This window comes from Benincasa hispida, chromosome 3 (assembly GCF_009727055.1).
Source record: "Benincasa hispida cultivar B227 chromosome 3, ASM972705v1, whole genome shotgun sequence".
NCBI lineage: Eukaryota > Viridiplantae > Streptophyta > Magnoliopsida > Cucurbitales > Cucurbitaceae > Benincasa > Benincasa hispida.
In genome coordinates this window covers 1,869,096-1,882,005 of record NC_052351.1, presented here as the reverse complement: position 1 = coordinate 1,882,005, position 12,910 = coordinate 1,869,096, and positions in this window count along the sequence as shown.

Genomic DNA, 12,910 nt, shown 5'->3' with positions numbered 1-12,910 from the left:
ATGTAGTGTGTTTGTATGTCGTTATTGATGCATATAAGTATAAAATGATATCTTTCAACATTGATAGTCATAAAAGATAACATTGATAGCTACTGTCAATGATATTTTATATTGCTATCAATGTAATAGATATCACCGATAGTATTTATGTATTATGTAATGTAATATTTAAGAGGAAATGACTCATCGAGATTGTTTGACTGTGTATAAAAGTTTTCATTGATAGCATTCATAGTATCACTGTGATATTATTGATAGATTTCATATTCTTAAAGTCCTATAAAAAGAAAAAAAACATTATTGGCCTATTTCATAACGTTTTCATTTCTTATTTTTGAGAAATAAACTTGTTTAATAGCTATTTCATTTCTTATTTCAAACTTTTAATAAATATTTCTAAAAATGGTGCAATGAGGACTATTCTTTCAAATCCATTTTCATTTGTTAATTATATTTATTGTTTCGTTATAATAATCAAATTTGATGATTGACTTGTCGGTGTTAAGTCTTGAGTTTGAAACTCAGTTTTATAATTCTTTTTTTAAATGATTCAAGTGGGAAATGGGAAGATGAGGGAGAGAAATGTTTGATGAGATGGAAGCAAAAACTGGAGAAAGGAAAATAAATTAAAAAAATTTAAAAATGGGGAAAGGGAAAATTTAAAAAATTAACAAAATTGGAAAAATAAAAGAAAATAAAAAAAAAAACAGAGAAAGAAAATAAAATAAAAAAGGAGAAAAAAAAAAGAAAAAAACTGGAGAAAAAGAAGGAAAGAAAATATTTTTAGATTTTTTCTCTTATTGTTCTATTTATTACAAATAACCAAATGATTTTTCAGGTCAAGTCAAATAAAGATTGCAGAAACAGTGTAATTTGCAAATCTTTCTATATATTGCACACAATTTTAGAGAGGCACCACGATCCTTTTTATACAAACCTTTGCCCTAATTTAGGGGCAATAAAATAATAATAAATGAAGAAATAAGGGTATAAGAAAATGTACAGATGGCCGAATGAGATGAAGGAAAAATGAATCAGAATAACAACCTATAATAGAAAGCATGATTGGGAAAATGATCATATGTGGCATTCTTGATAACCTGACATCTTAATGTGTGAGTTGGCAGAGTTGGACTTGTTAACTTCTTTCAGCTGGACTTTCTCTCTAACATCCCCCCTTCAAACTTAGGGGTACTTCAACTATCCCAAGTTTGTTGCACAAAGTAAAGAACTATGAATAAGTAAGCGTTTTTTGTAAGACAATCTGCAAGCTGATTGGTGGTGGGAACATATCTGATTTCCAAAGTCCCTTTTAGAACTTGATCTCGCACATAATGAACGTCAATCTCAATATGTTTGGTTCTAACATGAAAAATAGGATTTGAAGTAAGAGCATTTGCACTGAGGTTATCACACCACAAGATTGGTTTGACGAAGGATTTCATATCGAGTTCACCCAGAAGTTGCTGCAACCATACAATTTTAGAGGAGGCTTGAGCCAAAGCCCTGTATTCTGATTCAGTGCTAGAACGTACAACTGTTGTTTACTTCTTTGATGACCAAGAGACAAGATTATGACCAAGGAAGACACAATAAGCAGCCACAAACTTTCGGTCGTTCATGTTAAAGGCCCAGTCTGCATCAGAAAAGGCAGAGATGTGCAAGTTAGGACTAGGTTGGAAGATAGTACCATAGTGCTTGGTACCACTAATGTATCGTAACACCCTTTTTACTGCCTGCCAGTGGATGTCAGTTAGCTTTTGCATAAGTTGACTGAGATGATTCACTGCATAAGAAATATCAAGTCGAGTAGTTGTAAGATATTGAAGTGCGCCGACTGCACTTCTATATATAAAGGGATTAGTAAGAGGATTTCCATCACTACTTGAGAGGTGTTTGCCTTGAATACATGGAGAGGGGGTAGGTTTGAGGTCAGAGAGCTCCAACTTATGAAGTAATTCATCAACGTATTTAGCTTGATGAAGTAAAAATCCAGATTCGAGACAGGTAACTTGGATACCCAAAAAGTAACTAAGGCGCTCAAGATCTTTTAATGCAAATGTATTATCCAAGGCTTGTATCAGCTGAGTAATTAGGCACCCGTCATTCCCAGTTAATATAACATCATTGACGTAGACTAGGAGAAAAATGATAGTAATCGTTGTTCTATATATGAAAAGGGAGGAATTAACCAGTGAGTGAATGAAACCCCATTGGAGTAAGTCTGCTTTTAGTGCATTATTCCAGGCTATTGGAGCTTGTTTTAATCCATATATGGCCTTTTTTAGCTTGCACACATAGTGAGGATATCGTGAGTCGACATATCCTGGTGGCTGTGACCTATACACATTTTCAGATAATTGACCATTAGAAAGGCATTGTTGAAGTCAAGCTACCTAAGCTCCTACCCTCTTGATACTGCAACGCTAAAGACAACACATTGTTGAGGTTTTTACTACAGGGCTAAAAGTTTCGAAGAAATCAATACCTGGATGTTGGTGAAATCCCTTAGCAATAAGGCGAACCTTGTATCTCTGTATCGACCCATTGGCATTGCGTTTTAGGTGAAAGACCCATTTGTTACCAACTATATTAAACGTTGATGAGGAAGGAACAAGCTGCCATGTATTGTTTTGAATAAGAGCATTGTATTCATTGTCCATGGCACTCTTCCACTGTGGAGTTGCAATAGTATCACATACTCTGGTTAGTTCAGTGCACGTCCTATCTGTAGGACCCTTAGATAGCCACACCTTTGGTTTGAAAATACCAGCTTTGCCTTTTGTAATCATCGGGTGAGTAGGGAGATTAATAGGATTCATAGGTCGAGAGGAATGGACTAAAGACTAGCTTCAGACGAGGTGGAACTGGGATGATATGGTGAGGACAATGAGTCTGGAGCTGGACAGGTGAACATTGGGTGTGAAGAAGCTAAATGTAAGGCAGAGGCAGAGCCAATGGAAGGTTGGGCTACAATATCACTAGAGAGACGATCTGGTGTAGATATTGGGGCAGCTGATGGGCCAGTAGGCTGGTGGGAAAATGGATGGATAATATGGGCTGAGGAGGTTGTGATTGCAATAATTTTGATGAGTCTGAGAATTGGGCCTGAGTTGGGTGGGGAACATTTTTTAGAATGGGTTGAAAGTTAGGTTGAATAGCCAATGTGATTTTTTAAGGCTTTTGAGATTGAAACTCAGAGGCATAGGGAAAATCTTGTCCATTGAATATTAAATGTCGAGAGATATACAACTGACCAGACTTACTAAGGCATTTGTATCCCTTGTGTGATGGGCTTGGCCCAAGATAAACACATTTTTCAAAATGATACTGAAATTTGTTTGTCTGGTAGAGCCGAAGACAGGGAAAATAGGCACAACCAAAGATTCGTAGAGTTGTCAAATCTAGTTTCGTTTTAAACATCAGCTCAATAGAAGCCATCCAATGAAGCATGGGAGTGGGTAGGCCGTTTATCAGGTATACTGCCATGGAGAAGGCATCTCACCAAAACGAAATGGGCATAGAAGCCTGTGTAAGAAGTGTTAAACCAGTTTCTACCAAGTGTTTGTGCTTCTACTCAGCCCTCGCATTTTGGGTTGAGATATATGGGCATGACAATCTAACTGCAGTTCCCATTGAAGTACAGGCTTGATGGACACGATGTTACTCACCACCATTATCAGACTGTAGTGCTTTGATTTGTGTATTGAATTGTGTTTGGACAAATTGAGTAAAATGTTGGAAGGCTGTGGGAGTGTCACTTTTTTGTTTGAGAGGATAAATCCAAAGATATCAACTGTGATCATCTAAAAATTAAACATAATATCTATATCCATTTATTGAGGTTATGGGAGCGGGCCCCCAGACATCTGTGTGTATGAGATCAAAGCATTTGTAGCACGGGAGATGGACAGAGGAAAGGGTAAGGCATGAGACTTTCCCAATCGGCAAGATTCATAGAAGAACAAGTCTTCATTCATTTTAGTGGAAACATTATAATGTCTAAGTAAGCAATTTAACGTTTTAGACACTGGATGACTCAGACGCCTATACTAGACAGTACGAGATTCTACAACATTTACTCAAATTCCCGATAAAACAAAGGCTGCAGACTTCTTATTTTTGTGCAGGGACTATTCTTGGCCAACTTTTCCATTGTGCATGATCTGAACTCCATCCAGACGATAGAGACCATCACTAAGCTCCCCTCTCAGTAACGTGCGTCCCGTAAGCTTGTCCTTTATAAGACAACGATCAACATAAAATTCAACAAAAATGACATTATCATTATCAAGTTTGGAAACACCGAGCACGTTTTTAGCTATATCTGGTACACACAAAATATTTGTTAGTTGAAAATTGATTTCCCATAAGATAAGCAAGAGTTTCTCGTATATGTAATATCTAGTTTCTCACCATTTCCAACAGTAACTAGTTCATTACCTCCATATTCAGTGAGATGATCTATGTTTGAGGAATTAACAGTGACATGGTTGGTAGCTCCATTGTCAGCATACCAGTTGAGCTTAGCCATTGTTTCAGAAGTTGCAAGAAATGGATTAATATTCTGTGTAGTGACAAAGACTGCTGGATTGGTAGGATTGTTGATAGAACTAGACATATTTCCACTACTCCGTCCTTGATTGAAAGATGGGGAGAAGTCCTTTTCGAGTCAATGATATCATACCAGGTCTGTGTGGCCGAACTTACCACATACTTGACACATTGGTCGATTGTTACCATGACTGTTGCTGCGTCCCCTATTGCCTCCATTGTTATTGTGGGAGAAGTAGTTGTTCAGAACGTTATTACCATTGCCATTCTTACCATTGAACTGGTGGCGATTAAAATTCTGACTGCCTGGAGGTCGTGACCCATTCGGAGGTTGATTAAACACTGCATTGGCAATAATTTTATGATTGAAGGAGGTATTAGACTTCATAGCTTTTTGATATTCAAGGCATTTCTCATATGATAGAAGTTCCGACTGCATATCGAGCCATGATATGCCTGGTTTTCCTTGAATGCCAATGACTATCAGATTATATTCTTCATCTAACCCCAGAAGAACTTGAGAAATCAACGCTCGAGTAGTAATTGCACTTCCAGCCTGGGCTAGGTTATCACAGTATGATTTCATCAAACGTAAATATTCACTCATCTTAGTGTTACCTTTGCGAGTTTGTTGAAAAATATGGCGTAAGTAGTTCTCCTCAGCTCTGGACTAAATGCTAAATAATTCTGAATGGCTTTATAAAGTTTTTTTGCATTGTCAAAACCAATCAGCATTCTTTTGCATTGTCAAAACCAATCAGCTGCATAGCGACCATGGGCATCATTGAATTGTAGAGCTAACTAAGGAGAAGCTGATCCATTGTTATTCAGGCCTCATATTGTGGATTCAGGCTTCTCTCAGTAGTGGTACTTACAGAATCTTCATGTACCATTTGAGAACTTGAAGCATCACTGATGCTTTATGCATCTAGTCTCGAGTTGTCACCAGGGGTTGGGAGAAATATGGAAGGGCAAGGATTCTTACTAGAAAGGTGACCTTTGAGCTTGTAACTTCGAAGAATGGGGAGAGCAAGATTTTTGCATAGTAAAAAATTTCCTTGATCGAGCTTGATACTCATTATCTGAATCAAAAGTTGGTTCAACGGAGGGTTGTTAAACTTTGCAGATTCAGACCCCCCAGATACGGTGTTTGCCATGGCACTCTGATACCAAAAAAGAGATTGTAGAAATAGAGTAATTCGCAAATCTTTCTATATATTGCACACAATTTTATAGAGGCACTGTGGCCCTTTTTATACAAACCTTTGTCCTAATTTAGGGACAATAAAATAATAATAAATGAAGGAATAAGGGTATAACAAAATGTACAGATGACCGAATGAGATGAAGGGAAAATAAATCAGAATAACAACCTATAATAGAAAGCATAATTGGGAAAATTATCATATATGGCACTTTTGACAACCTGGCACCTTAATGTGTGAGTTGGCAGAGTTGGACTTGTTGACTCCTTCCAGCTGGACTTTCTCTCTAATGAAGTCTCGGGTCCATAAATTCACTGTCCAGATCGGCTTGATATATACATACATACATACATACATACATACATACACATATATATATATATAACCTAATTTCAAATTTTACCTTTTAGATTTTCTTTTCTTTTTGCCGCTCGAGCCTCGCTCTGTCTCTCGACTCTCTCTCTCGACCTTCAACTTCAGTTTGCATGATCTCAGATGCCTCGCCGTTGCCATCTCTCTTAGACTCGATTCAATCTCAATCCTCCTTGTCGTCTCCCTCATTTCGGCTATCTATCTCCTATACTCGCCTCATTGTCTCCCTTGACTTTTTCCTTGCTTTCTGGTGATTAGTGCATGTTTTTGTTTATTTCTTCTATCATCAGTCGATGGATGAACTGTGTTGATTTTTTCATTGTCGAGCTGTTTTTTTTGCTTCTTTTTTTTTTTTGTTGTTCTAGTTCATATTAGGGATGATTTAGTTGCTTTGTTCTCTACTTTTGTGTTGTTTTTAGCTCTTAGATTTTGCTTTTCAATCTCAAAATGGATATGACTAGAGTTTATGGTAGCTTGTGTAATAAAAAAAAAAAAACCGATGACTTAACCTGACCCAACTTGAAAATTTTGGATTGGGTATGGGTTGGATTGACCCTTCAAAATATTGAGTTAAAGCCAATCTAAAATTTTTAGTTTCTATAAAAAGTCCCTAAACCAGCTGAATTCGCCCGTGTACACCCTTAATTCAGATTTCAAATAAACATGTGTATACACGCATTTAACAATGACTCAAACAAAAGGCATCAAAAGAATGTCACACATTAGCTTGGACAACAGTTGAATTCAAATTCTTATTACACCTAATAGAAAATTAAACAAAGAAGTACAACCTAAAAAAAATGAACAACCATTGCATTACATCATACAATATAATAAAAGCAAAAGAATGCAACACAATGTAGAGAAAGAAGTTAAAAACTATTGTTTTCCTAATTATATGATGATGATGCCCTCCATGATAATTTTTCTTGTTCGATTTAGATATCGGATATCAACAATCTCTTGTATTGATATTGTTTTAAAAAAAAACACTATTGACTATATAATTTGAACCAACGCCACTCCCTCCTCTTAACCAAACTCAAAATGGTCTTTCACCCGAACAATCCTAGGGGATGCTTTGTTACAAATATGCAATTGTTCTCTTGTACATTACTTGTGCTAAACAGTGTATAAAATCCTTCAGATAGACACAAAGTAGGTTTTGGTCGTATTAGGTTAATCAATCTTCGCATTAGGTCAAAGTTAATAAGGGAACCAAGCAACTTCATAGCTGAGGAAAGTTAGCATTATATAAATCAACGACATATGGAAAAGAATTGAGATAAAAACATGCAATTCATCTTTGAGATGAACAATTCTCTTCTGAACATTTCTATTTGGCTCTGCAAGATCTTGCTTCACAATAATAGGACCAACTAATTTTTAAATAGTTGCATCATCTTCAGCAAATCCAACTCCTATATTACGCCAAAAAATAATGCAAGAATAAAAATCGGTCTCAAACTTGAAGAGGACAACTATTGGAAATGTATTTCATAAGTATATTCTGAACAAAGAAGTATGTTTGATATAAATACAACTTCAGGGGCTAAGAATAGACATCAACCATCCCCCCTAAAGTCTCTAACCTTCCTAACAACAAATACTAAGTTTCTAACCTTCCTAACCACAAAGATAAGTCTAAATAGTCATACATTTAACACCCCTCAAACTTAAGGTGGTAACGTAGGAATCAACTTGAGTTTGTTAAGCAGCGGAAGAAAGCGCCTAGAGGACAAAGCTTTGGTGAAAATATCAAGCGGGTTGCTCAGTAGTAGAAATAGCTCGTAAAAGAAGAGTTTTAGATGATGTAAAAAAATGACAGTCATTTTCAATATGCTTAGTGCACTCATTAAAAATATCATTGTGAGCAATCTGGATGACACTACGATTGTCATAGTGAAGGATAGTGGTATTGATAGGATGTAGAATCATGCAATGGAAGCAATTAGAATCAATAAGCACTCTAATTACATTTACTTTGAGTTCTAAAAACATGCAAAACATATTTTTCATAAGAGGGTTTCATGAAACACATACATTTGAAAAATTCCTCCAATTCCAAGTTGCTCCTCATAAATTCCCAGCTTCAAAATTTTCAGTGAACCACCAAAAGATCTTCTCTACTATTCTCAGCCATTAATTTGAGTGGTGGAACTAAAAATTGAAGTGAATTGTGAAGGGAATTGGTGTGGATCTGAAAGAGGAAGAAAAATTCTGCCGAAAATCTTATTTCTAGCAGCTCTGTCTCCAATTTGAGAAAATTGAATGTTTTATATTTCTCATACATGCAATTCACTTGGAGACTCAGCTCTTTGACTCATCCAAGAGCATTTAATTTTGCTAGCTAGCTGTTAAAGGAGACCTAATCCACCAAATCATGGAATTTCTCACTATAGAAAGTGGGTTTTTCCATTAAATCAAAATTTGATTTTAATTCAAAATTAATCAATATATAAAATTCATTTTCTCAAATTGAATTTGAAACTGAAAATAAATTTGATTTTAGTTAATTAAACATATTTAACTAATTAAATAATAATTTAATATCAAATATTAAATTAATCAAACACCTAATTCTAAACATGAATCCAATTAATGTAATCAATACTTAAATCAATATTTATATTGAATATAATTATAGAAACCCTAATTCGAAATTGAACAATTGAAATTAAAACCCTAATTTATAATTTGAACATTTCAAATTTACTCAATTTACTATTCAAGGTGTTCATGTTTTACGAGTTAGTAATGAACCTACAAATCATGAGCTCCAACGATTTGAGATTAATTGGCTAAAACTCTTTAGACTGAATTAATCAATATTTGTTAACTACTGAGTTACACCACTATAGCTCAATAGTTGCACTATCCTCACTGTAGACATATTTGTGTCCACTTGATTTAACTATAATCAGTAAGTCAACCCTTCACAAGTTGTTCATAATAACGGTTGAGTCAATATGTTGTTATCCCTATAAATTACATCTTGCTTTTTATGTTCCACTGATCTTCTAATGAACAGCTGGTTTGTGATCCAATTACTAAATCGGATCCCTCTCAGACTAATGAGAAGCTAGGACCCCTTGTTCAAGACCTAGATTCATCACTTTAGAGAACAACCTTCCTACTATCCCTCGGGTAAGCGTGAATTCCATCTTGCACCCTATGTCCCCAACTATTTGAAGGATCTCATACCGAGAGTTCCATTAGCGTGTTCAGATCGCTTCGATTTCACAGTGATCGAAACATAAAAGATATACATTCAACACTAACAGTTATGCATATAAACCTAGTTATCGACATGCTCTGAACACAATAAATAATAGGGAAAGGGTTCATACTAGTTGAAGTCTCTCTTCAAACATCTGAACCCAATGTAGCAGAAACCCTCAAACAGAACTACCAACACCTGACGGGTATGTCGACTGCAACAGCACGATCAGAATGAACACGAACACTACAGTGGGGATGACACCACCACTAGTGAAGCCTGGGTATCCTCGGAGTGACAACCCAAAGAGTGGGCTTTGGTGATTTTGGTAGAGGATGGAGGATAACGATTCATGTAGATGATAAGCAAGTGGGAGATAATACAATGCTATCGTATAGCATAAGTGCTTATCGTATAGAAGAGTTACATGATCGTGTAGGAAAGGCTGAACGATCATTTAGGAAAAATGTATATGATTGTTTAGAGAAGTCATGAGGTAGACGATCGTTTAGACGGAAGAGCTTCTATCGTATAGGCTCTCATGATCGTTTTCACAAATTCTTTTGGGTGCTCGAAAATAATGAATGCACAATATGAAAAATGAAAACGATTTTCATTTTTAACCCGCTGGTTACCATAACCAACGCAGTCCACTACCCACATCCGCACGTGGAAGAATTGGTTATTTATCATATTATTAATCATCAATCAATTAATAAATATAATCATATTATATTTATATCCTATAGTTTGATATCACATATCTACTATAGTATTTTCTCATCTACTTGATATAAATCATATTTATATCTAATTTCTTCCAAATTAATGTATCTCATACATTTAGCCAATTATATCATATATAATTAACCAGTCAAATTATAGCATATATAATTGAACTTCCTCTTGTCAATTTGAACATTTCAAATTAACCCAAACATTGGTTCTCGACTTTATCCAAGCTACCCAAGGGACCTAATGGACCTGTGGCTCGAAGCTCCAACGGTACGTAAATAGCTGACTAAACTCTTTAGCCACGAGATCCACCATCTGTTAACTGTCAGTGATTCCACAAAAGACCAATAGTTGAACTCTTCTTACCACAGATATATTTCTGTGTCCATCGGATATAACAAACCATGAGTACGATGATCCTTCACAGATGCTCGTAAGTACAACTGAGCCAATTTACTGTTTTTCACCTGTAGTTACATCTCACTCCTTAAGTACCACTCATTCCTCTAATGAATAATACAACATAGTCCAACTATGTGTGAACACCTTTCGAGCAAAGAGAAGGTGTGTGGTGCCACATCGTTCAAGCCCCAGAATCAACCCTTAAGGAAACCATCTATCTACTTACCCCTGTCTTGAGGAAGGAGTGAATTTCATCTTGTGTAGCTGAGTTCCCAACTCATAAAACAGACAAATCCTCAAAATGGTAGGTTTGAATCGGCGACCTGGCCACTCACACCCATACAAATCAAAGGACCACCCTTAATGGCAGGAGTTCCCAACTCAGTCAGGATTGAGGTCATGTTACCTATGGTCATCCTAGTGAAGTGAAGTCTCTGTCATGACCGGTGTTATATAACGAGACTTTAACACTGGTCAGGTCTTATACAAAATTTTTGTATATGACGCCCCTGCTCGCATGTCCCCAACTTGAATGATCAGGATTAGACCATCTGTGACAAGTCACAACACTTGTGATCATCCCACAAAGCGGGCCGCGTCCATAGCGTTACTAGGATAAGGTTTCCCTCATTTATCCATTTACTACAGACCATTTTGGTTATCACTCAAGACATGATCCATTTGTATGTCTCCACATACATGCTTGAGTCACATACAGATAACCAAGGATTTTATGTTTATTGGTTTGTGGTAAAGCAAATAAAACAATTAACTGAGCAAAATACAAGATGTGAAGTAAATATCATATATTAACAACACAAGTGTTCATACATACTGTTTACAAACTACAGAACACGAGACTTTAGGGCATAAACCCCAGCAATCTCCCATTGTCCTAAAGCGAAGTGTGGTGTATAAAAAACTTAGTACAAAACAATAAACTAGGGCATAAAAGCCCAGTACAAGAAAATCTCCCACTTGCCCTAGTCTAACCGCGGACGATCCTGTAAACCCATGCTCTGTAGGTGACCCTCAAATACTGTAGCCGTGAGAGCTTTTGTAAACGGATCAACAACATTGTTCTCTGAAGCGATTTGCGTGACGATCATGTCCCCTCGCTGCACTATCTCGCGGATCAGATGATACTTTCGCTTTATGTGTTTTCCGCACCGATGACTCCTTGGCTTCTTGGAGTTCGCCACTGCCCCAATATTATCACAATAAAGGGTAATAGGTCTAGACATATCTAGAACATCTTCTAGGTCTATCAAGAACTTTCTGAGCCAGACGACCTCCTTAGCAGCTTTGCAAGCCGCAATGTACTCCGCCTCCATCGTGGAGTCGGCGATGCACCCCTGCTTAGTGCTTCGCCACACTATAGCTCCTCCGTTAAGAGTAAATATTGACCCTGATGTGAACTTGCGAGAGTCCTTATCAGTATGAAAGTCAGAATCCGTGTATCTTATAAGAATCAAATTCCTCAAACCATACACGAGCATGTAGTCTCTCGTTCTCCGAAGATACTTGAGGATGTTCTTCACTGCGGTCTAGTGACCCTGGCCTAGGTTAGACTGATACCTACTGACTATGCCCACAGCGTAGCAGATGTCTGAACGAGTACAGAGCATCGTGTACATTAAACTGCCAACGGCAGATGCGTATGAGACCCGTCTCATTTCCTCAACCTCTTAAGGCGTCTTAGGACACATGTCCTTAGACAAAGTGACTCCATACCGGAACGGCAGTAGGCCCCTCTTGGAGTCCTGCATCGAGTACTTGAGCAACATCTTATCAATGTATGATGCCTGAGACAGTGCTAACACTTTGTTCTTACGATCTTGAAAGATCTGTATACCTAGAATAAACTGAGCCTCTCTCAAATCTTTCATTTGGAATTGGGTCGCTAGCCAGTTCTTAACTGCATTCAGTAGACATACATCATTCCCAATGAGTATGATATCGTCTACATATAACACTAAGAAGACTACTGAAACGTTGATGATTTTCTTATAGATACAAGTTTCATCAACGTTTTGGTCAAAGCCATACGACTTGATCGCATCATCAAACCGTATGTTCCAAGATCGAGACGCCTGTTTTAGTCCATAAATGGATCGATTATGTTTGCAAACCTTTTGCTTTTGACCTTGGGCTATGAATTCCTCGAGCTGCACCATATAAATGGTCTCCTCAAGATTGCCATTCAGAAAGGCCGTTTTGACGTCCATTTGCCAGGAGGATATGAATCGACTTTAACATGGAAACAGGATAGAAAGTTTCCTCATAGTCGACTCCCTCTATCTGGGTATAACCCTTTGCCACAAGTCGAGCCTTGAAAGTCTGTACCTTCCCATCAGCACCCCGTTTGTGCTTGTAGATCCATTTACAACTTATAGGGTGAACCCCATCAGGTTGATCAACA